General features: G+C 56.0%; 1 long non-coding RNA gene across 1 annotated transcript; it reads left to right on the forward strand.

Moving 5' to 3' along the window:
• Positions 1–8,799: 8,799 nt before the first annotated feature.
• LOC132659603 (uncharacterized) lies at positions 8,800–12,629 on the forward strand. The gene is made up of 2 exons (XR_009600190.1): positions 8,800–9,362; positions 11,974–12,629. It is a non-coding gene; the product is annotated as an uncharacterized LOC132659603 (long non-coding RNA).
• The last annotated feature ends 10,198 nt before the right edge of the window (positions 12,630–22,827 follow it).

Below are 22,827 nucleotides of genomic sequence, written 5' to 3' on the forward strand. Positions count from 1 at the left end.
GGGGCATGCCCCTTCTGGAGTCGGGCAGGGTGGGGGAGTGGGGGGGTGCGTGGGGAACTCTCCGATCTTAGTGCAGCCAGGGATCGGATGCAATGCCAGTACCTCCAAATGGCAGGGGCCCTGGGCTGCTTCAAGAGGGAAAGGGCTGGGCCACACAGGCTGTGGGGAGCCCGGCTGTCCCTGAGTCGTCCCTGTTCCCACCCCAGCCCAGCTGCAGCTGGGAGGGAGGGAGCGTGGGAGGCTGGCTGATCCTGTCGCTTGGAGTCCCTGGACACTCGGGCCAGTGAGGGTTAAAGCTGGTCCTCCCTGTCCCAGGGCAGGAGGAGGGTGGGCGGGGTGGTCACAGATAGCAGGCTCCCTGGGCGCCCCTTGTCCTCAGCTGCTCATGGGACAAGGCTGTCTGAGCCGCAAATCCCAGCTGTGGCCTCTTCACCCCCTGCTGGAGTTAAGGTGGGCACAGGGCTGGCAGCCCTCAGAAGCATTTCCTCGGCTGGTTCGGAGGCACCGGCCAGGTCCGGAGGCTTGCCCCAGCCAGGCTGCCAAATGGCTGTGTGACATTGGGCAAATCCCTTCACCTCTCTGGGCTTCAAATGCTTCATCGTCTGGTGGAGTCAGACTAGAGCATGGTTCAGATGACGCCCTGGGGCACGGGGCACAGAGAGGAGAGGGGACTGAGTCAGCAGGTTCCCGCCCCCACCTCACCCCTGTCTGTCATTCAGGAAGCAGCCCCCCCGCCCCCCCATCAGGCTTCCTCCTCTGCTGGCGTTTAGGGCCACCATCTCCTCCCCAGCCGAGGCTCAAGTAATGACCCTCAGTCACTTCCCCTGGCCTGCTTGTGACACCAGCGTTCCAGGGAAATCTAGGTGGCATGAACCTCAGAAGGGCCATCTTGAAGGACGCTCCCTCAAGGCAGGCTGGGGGCTGGTGGGACAAGGGAGGGGGTGGGCATGTGCCTGGGGGTGGCAGCAGCAAGCCTGCGCCTGACACCATGTCTAAAGTAAGGCTGGAAGGGGGCTTGAGCTGGGGGTTGGGGGTCACAGAGGAGGAAGTGAGCCCAGGTCCTCCAGCAGGGGTTGGCAAAGGATGGGGCTCCCGGGGAAAACAGGCTCCCACGGGGTCATGGCCCAGAATGATACAAGGACAAGATATGGTTCTTAAGTAAGCCCTGCCGTGGGCACACGTGCCTGCAGGCCTCCTGGGCGAGGGCAGGGACTCACCTTCCTTGATGCCCAACCCTCGCCTAATAGCACAGTGCGGCATGGAGACAGCGCACAGAAACATTTGTTTTCCCAGCAATTTGGGACAGCCTTGGCCTTGGTCACCTAAGGCTGAGAACCCTGTGCTCCGGGAATGCATCTCTGATTGGATGTTTAATTTTTCTGCTTTGATTTGTTATGTTTTTCCCATAGTTTCCTAGAGAAATTCTCTTGGAAGATTCCATCCTGGGCTTGGCTGAGTTACAGGCAGAGAACCGTCCTGTGGAGCTGGGGAAGCACTGGGGCATCCTGGGAGGTGGTGGCAGGGCCCTGTCCCAGAGTGGGGACAAGCTAACGTGGCAGGGCAGAGGGGGCACAGGCAGGGAGAGGGCCTCCCGGGTGACCCCAAGGGCAGCAAGGCAGAGGGGGCACAGGCAGGGAGAGGGCCTCCCGGGTGACCCCAGGGGCAGCAGGGCAGAGGGGTACAGGCAGGGAGAGGGCCTGCCTGGTTTATCCCAGGGCAGCACGAAAGCAGCTCTTGGATTTGCAGTCAAACCTGGCTCCATCTTCTGCTGGTTATGTGGCCTCAGACAAAGTGTAAAACCTCTCTGAGCATCAATTGCCTCATTTTTTAAATGGGATAATGCTAACTTCCTTAAGATGGGAAGGTGTGTTGCGATGAAGAGATGATGCATGAAATGTTCTGATAGAGAGCAGGAGGGCAGAGTGGGCACTGTGAATGGCAGAGTCGTTATGATGACCCCTCTGGAAGCCTGGGTCTTCTCCAAGGTGAGCTGGCTGAAGCTGCTGGCCCCCAAGTGTGCCCTGACTCACTGTTCAGTGGCCTGATAGAAGGAGGGTGGACTCTGCCCTGGAAAATGGCCTTATCCTGCTCACGGAATCTCCTCTACCCATCTTCCCTCACCCCATGCTTCCATGAGCTTCTGCCAGGCTTTCTCTAGTGTGTAGCTAAGAGGGAAATGTTCTTTGGCAAATGTCAAATACAGCACGCCACACCTGTGCCTACAGCCTTACTACTGTGCCCATGACAGACATTAGTAACAGAGACCAGCACTCTATGAGCTGAGGCTTAAGGGGGTGCCAGGAAGGCATAATCAAACGATTGCAGCTAATGTACAAGAGAAAACCTATTTGTCTCTCAGGTTTAAGGGGAGCCCTGACCTTGTCCTCTGCAGGCGTGGGAAAAGGGCTGCCAGCGTGATGTGAGGGGAGCTACTGGGATGAGAAAGGGAGCCATCTTTGGAGACATCTAGGGTCCTGGCACTGCTGCTGCAATCGGGGCACCCAGAGGTCAGCAGATCCCAGGAGGACCCCAGAGATTCTGAGAAAACTGCATATGGAAACACAGTTTCCAGCAGAGGGGGGCGTCTGGGAGCAGATTTCCAGGATTGAGGCTAAACATCATGGTGGGAATTGGGTGAGAACGGGACTTTTCCTGGACTATCACACTTTTCTTTTTTGCTGTCCCATGTGGCTTGTGGGATAGAAGTTCCCCCACCAGGGATTGAATGGGGTCCCTCAGCAATGAAAGCTCAGAGTCCTAAGCACTGGACTTCCAGGGAATTCTCTGGGCTTCACACTGCGACCTGGGCTGGAGCAGAGCGGTAGGAGTGGGAAAGGGATGCTGGGGCGCCTTGGAGGTCTTATTCTCTCAGAGTGTGCAAAGCAAGGTAAGGATGGTTCAAGAGCCACCCAGTCCCCACAGCTGAATGGCCTGTTATGCTGCTTGTGAGTCTGAGCACCTGGTCTGAGCAGACTTGTTGCTCCCTCTGCTCCAGGAGAGGAATTTGAGTTTCATGTCCCTTCACTTGTACAGTGCTCCACAGCAGAGGGGCCAGCCCAGCAGTCGCAATCCATCCCTGACCGTTATTACTCACTGCACCTGCCCCGCCTCTTTCCCAGCCATGCACTCACCTCCCTTCTCTGCTGTAAGGTTTTTCCTCAGCATGTATCTCCAGCTATCATACTGGTGATTCAACCTGCCTATCTGCTCCTTACCATCGTCCTCTCCTGGATTGTAAGCTCTGAGAGGGCCGGGATATTCATCTGCTTTGCTCACGGTGCAGCCCAGGGCTGACGGTGCCTGGCAAAGAGCGAAAACATAAGGGATTGCAGTCAGCTGCCCCGACGCCAGTCCCGAGGGCACTAATGTGTCCCTGGGGGTGTGGTGAGGCGGAGGAAGTCACAGCTATTTGAACTCCTCCCAGGGAGGGAGGAAGAGTAGGCAGATGTGGGCTGTTGGCTGAATCATCTTTGGGGAGCCCAGAGGGCGGGCTGTGAGTCCCCCCGACTGCACAGCTTTAGCTTGGCAGAGTGGAGCGTGGACGTTTCGGGTGGAAGGGAATTGCTGGGATGATGGAGGTGGGCAGTGGTGGCCCCCAGTGATGTCTGCTGCCCCCACGCCCATCTTGGCTGCCGTATTGGGATGGCTGGCTGGTCTGGGATAAGCAGTTTGGAGGGCCTTGTGCTGAACCTGCCTGGACATCTGGGTCCCCTCCTGTCTTGCCTTTTCAGTGTGCCAAGCTCTGTGACCCGTTTAAAGGGCTACAGAGAGAGCCAACACTGACGAGGTAGTCCGAGCACAAATTGGAAAAGAATTTCCAGACCCAGAGCATTTCAGGGGAGAAGGCAATGGCACCCCACTCCAGTACTCTTGCCTGGGAAATCCCATGGATGGAGGAGCCTGGTGGGCTACAGTCCATGGGGTCGCTAAGAGTCGGACACAACTGAGAGACTTCACTTTCACTTTTCACTTTCATGCATTGGAGGAGGGAATGGCTACCCACTCCAGTATTCTGGTCTGGAGAATTCCATGGTCTATACAGTCCATGGGGTCGCAAAGGGTCGGACACGACTGAGCGACTTTCGCTTCACCAGTGTTCTTGCCTGGAGAATTCCAGGGACAGAGGAGCCTGGTGGGCTTCCGTCTATGGGGTCGCACAGAGTCGGACACGACTGATAAGACTTAGCAGAGCATTTCAGAAGGGAGTGAGTTTATTAAAAACAAAAAGCAGAGATAATGTGGGTGCTGCGAACACAGTTTGCTGACCTCCTGACAGATCAGGGAAAGCAGATGAGACACTGTTAGAACAGCAGGCCGGCTCCAGGGAGAGCCTTTTTGTGGGCTAGTAACCGATTTCTATAGCCTCAAGGCAAAGAAAATGCCTACGGAATGGTAGCATTAAGCAATTGGCTGGGACACTATAGGATGAGTACCAGGTGGGCATTTTTGCCTAATTGGGGGTGAGGAAGTTAGCTAGTGACAATCAGGGGGGCTTTTAGCAACGGTTACAAAGGGGCTCAGACAACTTCAGAGGTGACCTTGACTCTGAGCTCCCGTCTGTGGCCTTGGGCTAGGATTCCACAAGCACCAGCCTGAACCCTGGTGCTGAGTTGTGCCACGGTGGAGGAGGGGCTTCCAGCACAAAGTCCCAGAGCACTGAGGGTAGGGGCGCAGCAGGGCTGGGGCTGGCTGGGGGCGGGAAGCTGGGGCAGGCCTGCTGGAGTCTGGTGGCTGGAGTCTCAGGCAGGAGAGGGCGGAGGGGAGGGCTGTGAGCCTTACTGTGGCTCGGGTGTGCTCTCCCCCACGTTCTGAGATGCCTTTTGGCCCCAGGCTGCCTCTCCCTAGGGGCAGGGGGCAGGGCAGGGTGAGGTCTGGGGCCAGCAGCCCTGCTCCAGAGGCAGCAGACTAAAAATAAATCGGGATGTCAGGGTCTCCTGGCTCCAGGAAGTGGGGAAGAGATGAGTGTCAGGAGGAGGAGGGGGAGGGAGGAGGAAAGGGGCCGAGTTGCAGCCGCAGCTGGAGGCCTCCCATGAACTGGTTTGTTTATTTTCTTCTCTGGTCTAGAGTCTCTCAGGCCACAGCTCCCTCCCAGGGTCTGGGTGAGGGGCGCTGGTCTCTGCGGACCTGTGGGTGTCCCCAGACCCCTGGCTACCAGCCCAGCATCTCACTTCCCATGCATTCCTTTGAGACCCTGTCACTGGAGACTCTAGTAGTAAAGGACCTACCTGCCAATGCAGGAGATGAATGAGACCGGGGGTTCGATCCCTGAGTCGGGAAGATCCCCTGGAAGAGGGCATGGCAACCCACTCCAGTGTTCTTGCCTGGAGAATCCCATGGACAGAGGAGCCTGCTGGGCCACAGTCCATAGGGTCACAAAGAGTCAGACACGACTCAAGTGACTTGGCATGCAAGCATGCAGTGGAGAACAGGGGTTGGGACCATGTAGTTGGAGGAAAAGGGGACCAGGTTACCAAGCCCCTGTTTGGAAGAAGAGCATGATCCCGGGAGCATTAGTCTCCTCTCTGCCCTCCATCCCAGGTGCAGAAACTGGGCCCTGCGGTTTCAGGACTTGTCCCACGGCTGGTGGTGCCTGGATCTGCGGTCAGAGCCCGGTCTCCTGAACTCACGTCACGGCTCTCTGCGGGGCTGAGGGGCTTCAGCTCAAACCTGGCCCAGCCATGACCCGGATGTCCTTAGAGGAAGGGCAGGCAGTGGGGAGGGGCCAGTGGGGTGTGCGGAACTGTGAGAGGAGGCGGACACCAGCCACGCCGCAAGTCATCAGGGCTCACGTGACACCCCACCCATCGGGCTTCCGTACCCTCAAGGGCTTGGCTTGCCAGTGACACATACTCCCCCGTGCCCTGCACTCTGGAGGTTGGGGGCAGCTTTGCAGATGCCTAGGGGTCACCTGGTGAGCCCGGCGCCTTCCGCCCCTCGGCTCAGGGGTGAGGCCAGTGCAGAGCCCACCGATCATCATGGATGCAGAGCTCATCTGAGCCACATGGATGCAGCCCCTCATGTCCTGACCTCTGGCCTGGGGCAGGGGCTCAGAAGACGCAGCCCCCCCTCCGGGTCTTCCCAGAGCTCCTGGCCTCTCCCTTAGCGCGCCCACTTCCCTAGTCTTCCCTGTGACCAGTGCACCCCCCCCTCTTCTCTCTCATTCCCACTTGGAAGTGTCCTCCACTGGCCTGAAACCTGGCGATGCAGAGATCACGTGCCCGGGCAGCTCCGCGCTGGGACACTCTTGTTCTTCTGGGGGCCTTTGGCTGTTCACCTATCCTCCACCCCACCTCATCACTGTGTGAGGGGGCTGTGAGCCCCTCGGGAGGGCTGGTTCAGGCCCTGTGCTACTGGCAGCCGCAGGGGCCAGCCTGCATGGAGAGGAGGCGCTGAGGGGAGGCCCAAACTGACAGGCGGCTTCCAGGAGGGGCCCCGTGCAGGGACATCAGCCCCTTGATTCTATCTCCTCTTCCTCTTCTTTCCCCTTGTTTTGTCAAGTCAGTTGATAAATTCTCTAGAAAGTCTTAAAATCTTCAGCCCCGCCCCACCAACTGTAGTCCATTCCATTAGTGAGCTTTCTTGCACACGCACGCACACACACACGCACACACGCAAATACATGCATGCACACATGTGCCACACACGTGCGTGCACACGCACACCCACACATGCAAATACACGCACGCACGCACATGCACACACGTGCAGACACAGACACACACACACACAATCCTCCCATCCCTCCGCTAGCTCCACACCCCAGTGAGAAGCGCTTTGGGAGCCCCCAGCCCCTTAGCTTTCTCCCCTTCCAGCTGGATCAGGTCTCGGCCCTGGCGAGCCTTTCCGGGTTCTGTGGCAGTTTCAGGGAGATGCTGGAGTCCTGGAACTGCCCTCAGAGTGGGCCAGGACAGTGCTAAGAGGGCCCTACTCTCACCCTGGCGCCAGGCAGGCCGAGCTCTGAAGGCCTGTGAAAGGCCAGAACCTCATCCTCCCAGAGACTGGGATTACTAACAAACGTGCCCTCCCGCAGAGGCCAAGCATGCACTTCCTGGCTGCCCGCTCGCTCAGGCACGCCACATGGCCCAGCACCCCTCGGCCTGGTGGCCTTGGAGTGGAGGTCGGCCTGCAGGCTCTGTGGATGTGAGGCCAACAGCCCGGTGGATGGAAACAGAGAGCAGCTGTGGACACTCAGGCCTTGTAACGGGGGCTGCCAGCGATGGCGGGGAATCAGATGGGAGCCTTGGCCTCTGAATTCCCCAAGCCCCTAGACTCGGGCTTCCTGGTGGCTCAGAGGTTAAAGCGTCTGCCTGGAATACGGGAGACCCGGGTTCGATCCCTGGGTCGGGAAGATCCCCTGGAGAAGGAAATGGCAACCCACTCCAGTACTCTTGCTTGGAGAATCCCATGGAGGGAGATGCCTGATAGGCTACAGTCTATGGGGTCGCAAAGAGTAGGACACAACTGAGCGACTTTACTTACTTACTTACTTACTTACTTACTTACCTAGACTCGGGACCCCCAGGAAACAGAGCCCAGGCCCTGCCATCACCCTGCAGAAGCCCCTAAATTCCTGAAATCCTGCGGAGTCCAGAGAGCTGCTTTGCCACTTGCTCCCTGATAGCTCAGTTGATAAAGAATTCACCTGCAATGCAGGAGACCCCGGTTCGATTCCTGGGTCAGGAAGATCTCCTGGAGAAGGGGTAGGCTACCCACTCCAGTATTCTTGGGCTTCCCTTGTGGCTCAGCTGGTAAAGAATCCGGCTGCAATGAGGGAGACCTGGGTTTGATCCCTGGGTTGGGAAGAGGCCCTGGAGAAGGGAAAGGCTACCCACTCCAGTATTCCGGCCTGGAGAGTTCCATGGGCTGTATAGTCCATGGGGTTGCAAAGATCAGACATGACTGAGCGACTTTCACTTTCAAACCAGGCCTGGACCAGCCCAGGAGTGGGGCGTCATCACGGGCTGGGGCTGGCATCTGCTCCTGGCCAAGTGGGGTCTTGGGGAAGCCACTTCTCTCAGCCTGTTTTCTCTAAAATAGAATTATTCTGAGACGGAATGGGACGGTGTCTGTAGAGAACCAGTGCATTCAATATCTTGTCCCTCGCTTTCTTCTCATCCACGAATGCTGTCTCGGACCTTTTCTGGCGGAGGCTGGAGGGTGACATGTTCACCGATGGTCCATCTCTAGACCTGCCCAGGTCCCGGGAATCATCCCAGAGTGGCCTTCAGACACCAGCTTATTTGCTGTGTGACTCCAGAAAAGTTACTCAACTTCTCTGACTCTTGTACTGCCATCTCTAAGATGAAGCCCGCGCTGTGCCTTGCTCAGAGGGTTGCGGAGAGTTAAGTTGCGTTGATGCTGCCGCAGAAACTGTGCCTGAGTTTGCTGTCAGGCCAGGAGGGATGGAGAGGAGGCAGGGCCTGGGGAGGGGGATGTGGTTTGGAATTTTGCCCTGGGAAGACTCTTGGACTTTAAAGATCCCGGCTCAGCTGAGGCTGGGATGAGGGTCTGGGATGGGATAGGGGCTGATGGGGGCCTGGAGGCTGGGATGAGGGTCTGGGATGGGATAGGGGCTGATGGGGGCCTGGGGCTGCCTCCAAGACCCCGCTTCCCTGGGCTGCAGCACCAGCCCGGGCTGTTCCCGCTTCCATCTGCTATTCACCACTAATTGCCCTAAACGCTACGTCTGTCGTCATGACAGCGTATCCATCTCTGGGTAAAGCCTGTCTGCAGGGGAGTCAGGCTGCCTCCAGCCCCGCCTCAGAGTCCCCCAGCTGGCCCTCTCCCTCTCAGCGCCCTCCTTCTATTTGGGCCTTTTGCAGCGGTCACTCCTGGTTTCCACATTTGCAGGATTCCTCTGTGCCTCTGTCTTCTCTGTCTCATGCTGGGTCTCATTCCTCCTCCTCCCTTCCCTCGTTCTTTCTCACCTCTCCTCCTTTCTCCCCTTCTCTTCGCTTTTCCCTGGATCCCGAGTCTCTTAATTCCCCTCTGTGTCTGTCTCCCTCCTCCTCTCCCACCCTTGGGTGCAGCAGGGTAGCATGAAGGTGGCTGGAATGGGTCTGCTGTGCGGGGGCCTCAGGTAGCCTGCGGGGGCTCCCTGGTCCGCAGGGAGGTGAGCCCAGGGTATGCAGACCCCCAGAGCCTCCAGTCCATTTAGTGTGCGGTCAGGAAGACCTCCAATGGCTCCTGCAGAACTGTGGGCCCAAGGGGCTGTCTTTCCTCCTTCACCCCCACCCCCTGCCTTGGGCCTGTTCCTCTCTGGTTTCTCTCCCAGGGGCCTCGCTCACTTACTGAATGTTCACTACGTGCTCAGCACCATCCTTAGGGCATCCACCCAAGAAGCCTTGCAAGAGTTCCAGGAGGTAAGTGGTTTTCTTCCCTTTTACAGGCCAGGAAATGAAAGGTCAGAGGTTAAGCAACTTGTTTGACGCCACACAACTGGTCAGTAGAGGAGACAGGAGCTGAAGTTCCATTCCAGAGCTGATGTTCTTAACCACGGCGCTCTGAGAGGGGTCCTTGTGGCTGAGCGCTCACTAGATGTTGGACACTATGCATTGAGCAGCATTTGGAACTCCTTTAGCTCTTGCAACCCTACAAGTTGGGAAAACGAGCATCTATTTTACCAATGAGAAGCTTGGGACACAGAGAGGTCGAGCACCTTTCTTAAGGTCACAGCTGTCAGGGGTGGGGAGCAGAATTTGAACACCGGCCTTTCTGCCTCCAGACGCTGGGCTCTTACCTCTGAGAGCTCTTGTTGCCCTCTTCCTCTCCTGTGGGGAGGGGGCCACAGCAGAGAGAGGGCTGCATCTGAGGGGCAAGGGCACAGCTGCACACGCACCAGCTCCCTCTCTCTCCTCCCTGACCCCCAGGACAGCCCCACCCCAGGCCCACCCAGGGGTGTTTTCTTGGGAATCAGAGCAGGAAGCTGTATTGTGGCCGACGACCACGGTGTCTTCTTCTTTGTGGGGTTCCATGTAAGTGAGGAGAAAGTTCCAGGTCACCAGGAGAGGCCCCTGATCCCGTAGCTCCCTGTGGGCCTCCAGGGCAGCTAGAGCTCAGCATGAGCAGCCCAAGCCTCCCAGGGCCCCAAGCCCCAGGATCTGCGGGGGCAGGAGGGCCGACTTAGGGCTGAGGGAGACTGAGCTGTCCCAGCCTGTGGGGCCCCGGGGCCCCAAGCCCCAGGATCTGCGGGGGCAGGAGGGCCGACTTAGGGCTGAGGGAGACTGAGCTGTCACAGCCTGTGGGGCCCCAGCCTCAGAACACGCGCTCTGGCCCAGGCCGGCCAGGAACATCCACGCCCTTCTTGCCCTGCTACTCTGGTCCCTAGAGAGCAACTTGGGCTTGGAACACACTGTCCCCGAGCAGCGCGGCTGTCGGGATGATGGAGAGGTGGGTTATTTTTAACAGCTGAGACTCATGGGTGGACAGGACCTCTTCCAGGCCAGGGGAAGAGGCTTCGAGGGAAGGCGGGGACCAGAGCTCCAGGTCCCCCCTTCCCGTCCCCGCCCTCCTGCTCTGTTCTCCTGGCTTGTAGGCCTAAGAGCCCACAGTGTTTTCAGCAGGCCCAGGGCTTGGTGGGATGGTTGGGTAGAGAGTGGCTGCCACCTGGCTGTCAACCCCAGGGAGGGCCTGGCAAGGTGGGAGTGCCTTTCCCTCCCCTGCCCCTCTTCCCCGCCTCTGGCCCTGCCTTGTCTTTCCTTCCCCACCCCCCAGCCCCACCCAAGATTTATTTACTTCTTTACTCTTTGGCTGCACTGCGTTGTTGTGGCTGCGAGCGGGCTTTCTCTAGTTGTGGCGAGTGGGGCTGCTCTTCTTGGCGCTGGGCGAGCTTCTCATTGCGGTAACTGCTCTCGTTGCTGAGCACGGGCTCGAGAGTGCCGGCTCAGGAGCGGTGGCTCCCAGGCCCAGCTGCTCCTCAGCACGTGGGATCTTCCCGGACCAGGGACGGAACTCACGTCCCCTGCATTGGCGGGGAGATTCTCAACCACTGGACCACTGAGGAAGCCCTCCTGCCCGCCTTTTCTGCACCTCTGAGGAAAGATGCTCATTCTTCAGAATCCAGAGGCTCTTCTCAGCTCCGGCTAGAACACACAGCGTGATGAAGCGTGGGCCCCGTCTTTTCCCAATTTCCTTAGACACCTCAGGGCTCGCTCCACCGGTCCTGACACGCTGTTTACAGGCCCCACAACGAGCCAGGTCCATGCTGAGCACTGGCCTGCCTGCCTTCCTCTCGAGGAGGATGGAGAAGCTTTACCAACCCCCATGTGGATGCCAGATTCTTCAGGTCTTGGAATGACCCTCCAGCCCTCTTGTGTGACTGTCAAGGACTTTTAAGGATCCTGTGGGATCAGGATGCCTTGTGGGAGCAGTCTACAGCTGGTGTGAGCCGGGGCTGGGGGACCAGGACCTCACTTCTGTCCTGCTTTCCTGCCACATGAGCAGGACGCATCCCTCCCCCTCTCTGGGCCTGGGGCTCATCATCCAAACACTCCTTCTGTGTTTTAAAAGTTTATTTTAATTAATTAATTTTTTGGCTAGGCTGGGTCTTAGTTGTGGCATATGGGATCTAGTTCCCTGACCAAGGATCAAACCCAGCTGCTTTGGGAACTCGGAGTCTTAGGCACTGGGGCCACCAGGAAGTCCTATGTATAGATTTTTGAGAAGGTGCCAAACTGTTTTCTAAAGCAGTCTTTCCAGCGATGGGTGAATGTTCCAATTTCTCTGCAGCCTCAACAACACATTATATTGTTTAATTAATTAATTAATTAATTTTTAAACTCTGAGGACTTCCCTGGCAGTCCAGCAGTTGGGATTCTGTGCTTCCACTGCAGGGGACATGGGTTCAATCCTTGGCTGGGGAACTAAGATCCCACATGACATGGAGCACAGCCAAAAAAAAAACAGTCTGGCCTCTTTAGTGGATGTGAAGTGGTATCTTATTGCGGTTTTGTTTTGCATCTCTCTAATGACTAGTGCGTTTGAACTGTGGTGTTGGAGAAGACTCTTGAGAGTCCCTTGAGCTGCAAGGAGGTCCAACCAGTCCATTCTGAAGGAGATCAGCCCTGGGAATTCTTTGGAAGGAATGATGCTAAAGCTGAAACTCCAGTACTTTGGCCACCTCATGTGAAGAGTTGACTCATTGGAAAAGACTCTGAAGCTGGGAACGATTGGGGGCAGGAGGAGAAGGCGACGACAGAGGATGAGATGGCTGGATGGCATCACTTAATTTTTTGACATGAGTCTGAGTGAACTCCAGGAGTTGGTGATGGACAGGGAGGCCTGGCCTGCTGCTATTCATGGGGTCGCAGAGAGTCGGACACGACTGAGCGACTGGACTGAACTGAACTGAATGACTAGTGACACTGAGCATCTTTTAATGTGCTTTCTGCCCATTTATGTATCTCCTTTGAAGAAACATCTATTCAAGTCCTTTGCCCATTTTTAAGTGGGATTATCTTTTTATTATTGAATGGTAAAAGTACTTTATATATTCTACAAACCAGATCTCTTCAGGTCTGTTAAGTATCTGATTTGCAAATACTTTTCCCCAATCTGTAGGCTTTGCTATTTTCACTTTCTTGATCATGTCCTTTGATGTTCAAAACTTTTAAAATTTTGATGAGGCCCAATTTATCTATTTTCTTCTTTTTTATATACATTAAAAAAAATGTATGTCTTTTAAAAAAACTTCAGAGTTTGTTTTTGGCTGTGCTGGGTCTTCCTCACTTTGTGGGCTTGTCTCTAGCTGTGCCGAGCAGGGGCTACCCTCTACTTGTGGTGTGCGGGCTTCTCACTGCTTATGGTTTGCATTGTGTGGCTTCTCTTGCTGCAGAGCATGGGCACAGGGCTTCTGCAGTTGGGGGTCCTGGGCTCTAGAGCACACTCAGTAGCTGTGGTGCGCAGGCTTGATTGCTCCATGCATGTGGGATCTTCTCGGATCGGGGGTCAGACCCGTGTCCCCCTCATTGGCAGGTGAATTCTTTACCGCTGAGCCACCAGGGAAGCACCTACTTTTTCCTTTTTTTGTTTGTGCTTTTGACGTCATATCTTAGAATCCATTGCCAAATCCAAGGGCATGAGGATTTACTCCTATGTTTTGTTCCAAGGGTTTTATAGTTTTAGTGCTTACGTTCGGATACTTGATCCTTTAGGGGTCAATCTTTGCCTGTGCTGTGAGGGAAGGGACCACCTTCATTCTCTGGCGTGTGGAGACTCAGTTGTCCCAACACCATTTGTCAAAAACATTATTCTTGAGGAGTCCCCTGGTGGCCTCGTGGTTAAGATTCTGGGCTTTCTCTGCTGTGGCCTAGGTTCACTCCCTGGTCAGGGTACTGAGAGCCTGCAAGCTGCACGGGGTGGCCAAAAAACACAAAACAACAAAAGCTATTCTTTCCTCATTGAATGCTCTTGGCACCCTTGTTGAAAGGATGTAGATACATGGGTTTATTGCTGGACCCCTGGTTCTATCCTGTTAGTCTGCATGTCTAGCCAACTGGATTATAAGTGTATTTTTTTCCCTGAAGAAGTCAGGTTTGTCTTCTTCACACTTGCTGTTCCCTTTGCCTGGAATACACTTCTGTTCAGTTTTTTAAAAAACATTTATTTATTTATTATTCACACTTGTTTTTGGCTGTGCTGGGTCTTCACTGCTGCTTGGGCTTTCCCTAGTCTCAGAGTGGGGGCTATTCTCTAGGTGCTGCGTGCAGGCTTCTCATTGCTGTGGCTTCTCTTGTTGCGGAGCACAGGCACCAAGGTGCCTAGGCTTCAGTAGTTGCTGTGCGCAGGTCTGGTTGCCCTGAGCCATGTGGGATCTTAGTTCCCTGACCAGGGATCGAACCCGTGTCCCCTGCATTGGCAGGCAGATTCCTAACCATTGCACCACCAGGGAAGTCCCTCCTTTCAGTTTCACATGACTCCTTTTTATCATTAAGACCTTCTGCAAATGTCTTGTTATAGAAGCCCACTCCAGTACTCTTGCCTGGAAAATCCCATGGACATAGAAGCCTGGTAGGCTACAGTCCATGGGGTTGCAAAGAGTCGGACACGACTGAGCCACTTCTCTCTCTTTCTCTGCTTGTCACTCTCCACCACATCCTCTGTTTTATTTTCTTCGTAGTACTTATCATGCTTGAATTTGTAAACTCCATAAGAGCAGAGTCTTCTGTCCTAGTTATTGAACAGAAGGTGCCCGCACTTAACAGCCCCGTAAATATCACTAAACAGACAATCACTGTTCCCTGGCCTGGAACGCCCTTCCAGCACTGATTCAAATGCTCCTTGTCTTTTAAGTTCCCATCTCAATGCCACCTCCTCCTTGGAGCCTTCCCAGTTTCTCTGTGCTGTGGAGGAAAAATTGCATAGGGGGCTTCCTGTATTTGATTGAAAGCTCACTGAGGGCAGGGCCCTGCCTCTACATCCCCCATCTGCCCCCCATAGCTGGAACAGAGTGAGCCCTTGCCACGGACAGGCTCTGGTCCTGACCCAGGTCTGAATACAGGGGACTGGGGTGAAGGCAGATTTGGGTGAGGGACTTACCAATGGGTAACATTTAAGCTGAGAAACAAAGTCCAGGATGATTTCCCAGTGCTTGGTGTCAGCATCTGGTATGACCATTATTTTCAGGGGACCCGGTGTGGAGCTCAACAATGAGTTCAGTCTTCCACTAGCTGGCTTAGAGGCCAAGTGGACGGACAGAAGTGCCCAGAGACAACCGGGATCCTGGACAATCAGATTAGGAGGTGGCAGAGCCAGTTTCCAAGGACTATGAGTCTAGGTGTGGCCTGTGAGGTGAATACGGGATACTCACAGCCCTGTAAGTTAGACTATGTTAGATACACGCCAGGAAGCTCAGAGAGGTGAAGCAACCTGCCCGGGGACACACAGCTCCCAAACTGGAAAGATGGAAGGTACACCCAGGGTTTGGCTCCAAAGGCCGCCTGTGCCTGAGAACTAGCACCATGGAGTCCCTCTGCCCGGGAGCCGCCCTGCACCTCGGTCCCGTGCGTGCAGCAGCTGGAGGCAGAGACGAGGCTCACGAGGCTCACGAGGCTCTCGTAGGGGGGAGGTGGTGAAGCCACACTTCGGGCACCTGCAGAAGCTGTTTGTGAAGGGACTGGAACGTCAGTCATGTTCGTGTAGACACGGCCTTGAAGACGTGACCTTGTCAGCCTGGAGTGAGGCGAGATCCTGGCTGAGACAGCCCAGGGCCTCTCTTTGGCCCTTCCACACCCTTCTCTGTGCTCTTCTCCAGCCCCTCCCCGCCAGCCTTCTCCTTCCTTTCTTCCCCGGGCCGGAGGGGTGGAGGAGAGGGCCCCAGAGCCCACTTGCACGCGGACCTCTCGGCTGCCAGCCTTCCCTGCTGCCCTTCGAACATCCTCTCTGGCTGCTTCTGCCAGGAGAAGGCAGCTGTCCGGCTTCCCAGGCTGTGTGTGTCTGTGTGTTGTGTGTGTGGTTAGAACACCCCGGTGCTGGAGGGACCAGTCCACCATGGGAGGCTCCCTTAGGAGGCTAGCTTTTTGGAAGTTATTTCTGCCGACCCTTTCCTCTGGCTTGGTGGGATGGAGCCCTGAGTCCACCCATCAGGCTGGTTCTTCCCCACCCCACCCCACCCCAGACCTGAGCGACCCCCGGCTGCACCCAGAGAGGAGCCAGAGCTCTCCTCCCCAGGGAAAGGATGGGTGGGGGGCTGGAGCGGGAGCTCAGTGGGAGAGGGGGACAGAGAGTAGAGGCAGGGCAGGCGGGGAGGGCTAGCAGTGCTTCCTCTTGCCCCTGTTGCTTTGTGACCTCAGGCAAGCTCCCTCCCCTCTCTGGGCAGCAGCCCCTCCTCCCGGGATTAGGGAGGCACAGTGCTCACAAGGTCCTTCTTGAAGATGAGGTCAGATAACACAAGTCAAGCCCTGGGGTTTGGCGGGGGCGGCGGGGTTGTGGTGGTGACTTTAGTTAGCTGGAGGGAGGTGGAAAGATTGAGGGCAAGAGGAGATGGGGTGACAGAGGATGAGATGGTTGGATGGCATCGCCGACTCGATGGGCATGAGTTTGAGCAAGCTCTGGGAGATGGTGAAGGACAGGGAAGCCTGGCGTGCTGCAGTCCGTGGGGCCACAAAGAGTCAGACGTGACTGAGCGACTGTGCGACTGAAAAACAGATGTTCAGTGGATGGAGTGAGGATGGGTGAGGGGAAGAGCCAGCAGTTGTGATCAGGGTCAGGGGCTGGGGAAAACCCCACAGGAGGTCCTCCCACCTCCCCTTGCATAACCTGTGTCTAGAGTCTAGAGGGGTGGGAAGAGAGAGCGGATGTTACCAAGCAGTTGAGTCGGGGAGGGGTGTTACAGGAGCTGGTACCTGGTCACCAGGTGGCCCATACACATCAGGAAACACCTATCTCTATCCCAGTCACTCACGAGCCAAGATCCAGGGCTAAATGACCCACCTGCCCCGCCCACGCTTTCCTGGGGGAGGCCCCCCAGTCTCTACAGTGGTCCTGCCACACCCACGCCTTCTCCCACTGCGAGGCCCTGGCCTAATGAGGCTGCGGCTGAGTGTCCCCGCAGGGCCCACTCAGTCCGGTTAATGGCTCCTCGCTGGCCCTGAGTGACGTCCTTGGCGCCTGCAATGAAGAAAACACGGTTACTGGTCCCTCCGCCCCTGCAGCTCCCAGATGCTTGCAATAGAATTACAACCTCATGTCCACCCCCCTGGAGCCAGGGTGCCCTTCAGCTGCCCTGGGGATGGGGCTGGCTGTCCTGCCTAGGACCCCTGCAGGGACCACCTGGATGAGGCTTTCGAGATGGGCTGGGACAAAGGAGGATGAACCCTGAAGCTAGGGATCCGGAGACTTGGCTTCTGGGTCACCAGGGACCCTGGGCCACTCACTTGAGCCCCTGGCCTGATTTCCTTACCCTTCGCTTCCCCCGCCTCTCTCTCCTTGGCAGCCTTATCTCTTTGGAGCCCAGACTTGCCCATGGCATTTCTTGGCTGCTGTCAGTGGCTCCTCACTGCCCAAGGACAAGGTCCAGATGTCTGGGGCCCCTCCAGGGCTATTTCTCCCCACCCTTGCATCTCCCAGGTACCTGCTGTGCCCCCAAGTTGCCCAGTTCCTCCAGGTGAATGGAGGCAGAGACTATAGTAGGGACCTGGGCTCCAGATGGATTGCTCAGGGCTGAGCCGTCCATGTCTCTGAGATCCTTGGGTTCCTCTTCTTCCTGAGCACCCATTAGGCTGCATTTCCCAGCTCCCTTGACCTAGGAATGACTCGGGCCAGTGGAAAGGGGTCAGCAGAGACCCATACCGCTTTTTTTGGCCCATAGAAATCTCCCTCCTGCAATCCTCACTCAGTTTCCCCTCTGTAGCAACTCAAAGGCCACAGGCTAAAGATAGTGGCACCAGGGCATGAATGGAGTTTGGGTCCTGAGTCATGGCTGGGACATGAGCTGCCTGACTCACCTGGAACTGTGATGTGAGCTATTTCTGCTAAGCCACAGAGATATGGGTGTCCTCGCTATAGCGGTGGGCCTACCCCAACTTCCAAAAATCTTAGGAGGAACTGTGGGCAAATCATGTACCATAAGACTCAGTTTTCTCATCCAGGAAATGGGATGATAATACTTCCCTCATGGAATTATGGGATGGGGTGACTTTGGGCACCCAGAACTTAGTAGCTCTCAGTAATTGAAACTATTTGACATCAGCCCTTGGTCTTCACAGGTGCTGTTTTCTCTACCTGGCTGTTTCTCCCCCTCCTTATCCACTCTGGGCCTTGCTGCTCAGAAAGAGCCCCAGCTTTAGGTCTCCCCTGCCTGGTCTCTGCAGCCTGTGGACACACTCTGCCAGAAGTTTCGTCGTTGCAACCTTCTCAGTTGTCTGTCTGTCTGTCTGTTGCTGGACTGGGCACCTCCAACAGCCGGTGTGGAGCCTGGCAGAGCAGGCCCTACAAGTGGCTCTTTGGTTTATAAAACGTGACTTGTCTGTCCTGTCCCTCTGGCTGGGACCAAGCTGCGATGGGACAGAAGCCCTCATGGGAAACTGCTCTGGAAAATGGAAAAGTCTCCCCAAGACTCTGAGAGGTTAGCTCCTTGACCCAGGGCACTCCCTTCTCACCCACTCCCTAGCTTATCCACTTCAGTTCTTGGCCTGCCTTGGTTCTCTGTCTCTCAGGCCTAAAGACAGCAGCTGCCAAGGCCACCGGCCCGAAGCAGAACTCAGGTGAGGCCTGTGACCCCGGACCCAAGCCATGAGCCAGCTGGGGGCTGCGACTGACCGCTGGGCCCTTCCTCACGTCCTTCATCTCCTCCCTCAGGTGACGGGGTGTGGCCACCTCTCTGCCCCTGTGACAGGAGGGTGGGGGTGGGAGCCGCCCGCGGGAGGCCTGGGGTCAGGGCGGAGGGAGGAAAGTGTGTACCTTCAGGTTCAGCTGTGATGGGGCCTCTGAAAGGACAGGAGGGGACTCTGCCGCGTGGGTGCTGGGCCAGTGCCCCACCACCGCTGCCCCAGCTGCTGGGCGGGGGGAGCTTGCCCCTGAGGCCGTGGGGCACGGGCTGCACCCCGAGGCAACGTTTGCTTCCAGCATCTCCTCCTCGCTGTCACTGATGCTTCGGATCCCAGCTGGCTCCTGAGTGGAGGGGCAAGGACGCAGATGATCCGATTTTCTGTGGGGGCGGCGATTTGCCCCAGACGGAGCCCCAGTTTCTCCTGAGGGGAGAACCCAGTGGGGTGAGGGCATGCAGGCAGGACCCCTCCACCAGAGCCCACGACGGCCCACGGCCACTGTCCCTGCAGAAATTCTGCCCGTTGCCCTCCTATTGTGAGGCAGCCTGGGGAGTGGCCACCGGGCCCCCTCACATTCTTGCCCCCAAGTCCACCCGCCCTAGGAGGCGCCTGCAGGTACCCTGCACTGGCAGAAGAGACACCAAAGAACCGATTTCCAACACCATTATTGACACTGACCCTGGTGGACTTCTAAGCAGAAGAGGGAGCTGAGCTCAGTCTTAGCTCTCCACCCCCGCGCACACCGCAGCTTTCGTCTTCCCTTCTCCTACCCGGTGACGTTTGCGGGGCGCAGAGCCCACTGCTCTCACTCAGCTCCGGGTTTGGCCTCTCCACCGAACCTCACGGCCGCATCATTTCCCTATGTTTGTCAGTGTTTCCAGGCCACGTTTTCAAATGGCACAACTGCCATTTATGTAACTGTTCTCTTGCTTTTGGAAACTTAGGTGGTTTCTGGTTTTTTTCAGCACAACAGAAAACGCTGCATGGAACACTTTGGAACATAAGTGCTTTCTCCTGCATGAGCTTGGCTCTCCAGGCGAGATTTCCAGAACTGGGGCTGCTGGCTCGAAAGGCTTCAGGGTTTTGAGTGAATGCATAACAGGGTAGAACGGCCCTCAGAAATGACCTGGTCCCTCCATCCTTGAGACGACGAGGTGAGCTGTAGAGGCGGGAGGTGGCCCGATGAAGGTGACCCGCCAGGTTTGTGGGGCTGCTCTTTCCCTCTCCTTGAAGCTTCTGTGGTCTAGAGAAAGAGGACCGAACTTCTGCAAATGATCCTCCAAGGAGATTAAAAAAAAACCAAACTTTATTGAGATATAATTCCCATATCGTTGTATCTCTTTATTGAGATATCATTCATAATATACTATATAATCTACCCGAAGTGCACACTTTAAGGGCTTTTAGTATGTTCACAGAGCTGCACATTCATCACCACAATCAATACTGGAACATTTTCATCACCTGAAAGAAACCCTTGTATCTGTCGTCTCCGACGTCTCACACCGCTTCCTCCCCCCAGCCCCTGGCAACGAAACCCGCTTCCCATCTCCACGCGTTTGCCTGCTCTGGACGTTTCATATACGTGGAATCACACAACATGCGGCCTTTGTGACTGGCTCCTCTCAGTAGCATCATATGTTCAAGATTCATCCATGTCGTGGCCTGTGTTAGTGGTTCATTCCTGTTTATGGCCAAATGATACTTCATTGAATAAGTATACCACCATTTGCTTATCTACCCAAGAGCTGATGAACATTCGGGTTGTTTCAACTTTTTGGAGTGTGCCTGGCCCTTGGGGGTGGGCTGGGGGAGGGCTCAGGCCACTGGTGGGGCTTCTTCTCCCTTCACCCAGCTCTGCTTCCAGTGAGCCTCCCCCTCACAGTCTGCAGGGAAGTGCCAGGAACCTGCCCCTCATGGCTCCATCTCCCTGGAGTGTGGGTGGTGGTCTTCACTTGCCAAGTCTCCCGCAGCACTTCAGCTCATATCCCCGTCCCCACCTGGTCTCCTCCCTTCCTTCTCCATCATTTCCCACCTTCTCTGTGGTGCAAAGAGACCATCACAGCCTCCCTGATCTCTTGCCACTTCAGCCTGCCTTCTTTGAAACATCACTTTCTGCCTCCACGGCTTGCAAAGACTTTTTCAAATGGGTACATCCTTTCCCCTCTCATCAGGCCGGCTGTGGGGCTGTGGTCTGTGCGGTCACTCTGGGAAGCATCTGACAGCTCCTAGGCTACACGTGTGTGTACGTCTGGAGCCACCATCCCACGCTGGGTGTTTTTCCCAGGAAGCTCCCATCTGGATTTGTAGGAAGCGGCATGTGGATGTTTCTCGTGCAGTTATTTATGGCCATGTCGACTGGGATTAAATTAGTGGTCCAGGGACTTACCTGGTGGTCCAGGGGTTAAGACTCTGCACTTGCATTGCAAGGGGCCCAGGTTTAATTCCTGGTCAGGGACCTATTTCCCACGTGCTGCAACTAAAAATCCTGCGTGCTACAATGAAGATCAAAGATCTTGTGAGCCGCAGCTAAGACCTGGTGCAGCCAAATATATATAACTTAGAGATCCAAAAAGATGAACAGCAAGTTCCTCCAGGGACCTGCATTCAATACATCCCTGTATAGCACAGGAAACTATATTCAACAGCTTGTAATAAACTTTAATGGAGAAGAATCTGGAAAAAAGAATATGTGTATAACTTAATCACTTTGCTATACTCCAGAAACTAGCACAGCATTGTAAATCAGCTGTACTTCAAAAAAAATGTAGTGGTCCAACATTAGAGTACAGGTAGGTGTGGGCCACGGGCTCCCCTGGTAGCTCAGCTGGTAAAGAATCTACCTGCAATGCAGGAAACCCCAGTTCGATTCCGGTTGGGAAGATCCCCTGGAGCAGGGCATGGCAACCCACTCTAGTAGTCTTGCCTGGAGAATTCCTTGGACAGAGGAGCCTGGTGGGCGACCATGGGGTCGCAGAGTAGGGCACAACTGAGCAACTAAGCGCGGCGCAGCACAGGTGTGGGCCACAGAACCGTCAGGACCAAGGCGCCGCTTACCAGGAGACCCTGTAAACACAATGCTGAGTGAGAAAGCATGTGATGGATGAGGCTATGCTATGACACTTCTCCTGTGAACTGAACACACAAGCCTACAACTGGACCATACGGAAAGTTCCAAGTATATATATGTATCCAAGGACATCCATGGGAGTTAGGAGGTGGACCCGGGATGAAAGGAAACCTGGAATAAATCCTTTGAGTGGCCCCTCCCAGGGCCTGCAGGTGAGGCTGGGCCTTGCTTGGAGGCATGTGACTGACTGAGGCGCTTAGCAAGAAAGAGGCAGAATGGGGAGGGGCGGTGGGGGGTGCAAAGGGAAGGTGAGCTGAGGCAGGGGTGTGAAATAGCTGCGTGTGGCCCTGAGGGAGCGGGGTGGGAGGAGCCCGTGCCCGGCAGCAGCCTGGAGGATCAGCACTGGACGATGCAGGCCTCTGATTGCGGAGCTGGGACGTGGGCGGCCCAGGAGGGCCTGGAGACCTGGCCTCCCGCATGCCTTTCTGCTGAGGTCGGGCCAGAACTCACAGGCCACCACTGGCGGAGGGCAGAGAGAGGCCATTCCCAGCAGAGGGGTGGGAGCCTTGGCCCCTGGAAGCAAGCCCAAGGATGTGGATGCTCAGAAATGTGCAGACGTGAGCGGCTCTACTGTCCCAGCCTCTGGCGGGCCACCCTGGAGCCAAATATGACCTTCCTCCCCAGCACCCTGGAGGCCAGTGCCTCTATGGGGAAGGAATGGGGGGAGCTGGACTGGAGCCTGAGGGATCCCCAGGGCAGGAGGGAGGGGAAGGTGCTGTGAAAGCCTCACAGCTTAATCCCATCTGCCTCTTAATGAAAGCAGTCCTACATGGTATGTGGGAGTCGTGGGGGCCGGAAAAGAGGGAGGTGGGCTTCCCATTTACCTATGGAAGCCAGAGAGCCAGCCCGCCATGAGAGGGTAGGGGGTAGGGGTGGCTTCAGTGCTCTGGGCTTGGAGAGACAGGAGTTGTGCGTCCCCCCACCTCGCCTGTCCTTTGCCAGTACCGTGGTCTTGGACAAGCTCTCCTCTCCTCTCCAAGGAAGGTGTGAGGTAGGTAGACTTCCTTTATAAATTACATGCTGCCTGAAGTAGGAGGTGGTGTGGAGAGCCGGCCTTCCGGTCAAGGATCCGATGACCTCACCAGGCAAGCAGAGGGGTCCCAGGGGGAGGGCAGGCTTCTGGGTGACAGGAAGGCCCTTCTCTTTCACATCCCCCTCCCTTTTTTAATAACCCTTTTCGGCCATGCATCTTAGTTCCCCAGCCAGGGATTGAACCTGCACCCCTTGCGTTGGGAGCACCAAGTCTTAATCCCTGGGCCACCAGTGAAGTTCCTGCCTCCCATTCCAGAGCGGGCAGCTGGGCCCAGCGCCCAGGCTGGGGTGAGTGTGAGTCCAAGACAGACCTCCGTCCTGACCTGGACAGAGGTTTAGAGGCTGCAGAGGCTCCATCAGTTTGCATTTTGCAAACCGCAAGGGGCTGTTCTCAAGAGGAAG

Source organism: Ovis aries, chromosome 3 (assembly GCF_016772045.2).
Source record: "Ovis aries strain OAR_USU_Benz2616 breed Rambouillet chromosome 3, ARS-UI_Ramb_v3.0, whole genome shotgun sequence".
NCBI lineage: Eukaryota > Metazoa > Chordata > Mammalia > Artiodactyla > Bovidae > Ovis > Ovis aries.